This window comes from Penaeus monodon, chromosome 19, assembly GCF_015228065.2.
Source record: "Penaeus monodon isolate SGIC_2016 chromosome 19, NSTDA_Pmon_1, whole genome shotgun sequence".
In the NCBI taxonomy this organism is placed as follows: domain Eukaryota; kingdom Metazoa; phylum Arthropoda; class Malacostraca; order Decapoda; family Penaeidae; genus Penaeus; species Penaeus monodon.
The window spans coordinates 13,766,653-13,766,949 of record NC_051404.1 but is presented as its reverse complement, the minus strand read 5'-3'; positions in this window follow the sequence as shown (position 1 = coordinate 13,766,949).

Sequence of the window (297 nt, the reverse complement as noted above, 5' to 3'; positions counted from 1 at the left end):
TACATATTTGACATCGGAAAACTATTTTGAAAATTTGACTTCCATACATTTGAGAATTCTAGAAAATGTTTTAATGCGAAATATTAAAAACTCCATAATGCTCTTCATCATTTTTCCCTCATAGCGTTTTCCCCCCTCTGTTAATGCATCCTTTTGGTTCCTTCCTGCCTGTCATGTAACTGCCTCTTGTTAGTGGTGTTGTACCGGGAACTTGCGTCATTGTTCTGTGGAGGGTTGTTATTGTGATGTTTTTGGACTATATCTGGAGGATCCTTTGGAAAGTGGCTAATGTCTGCG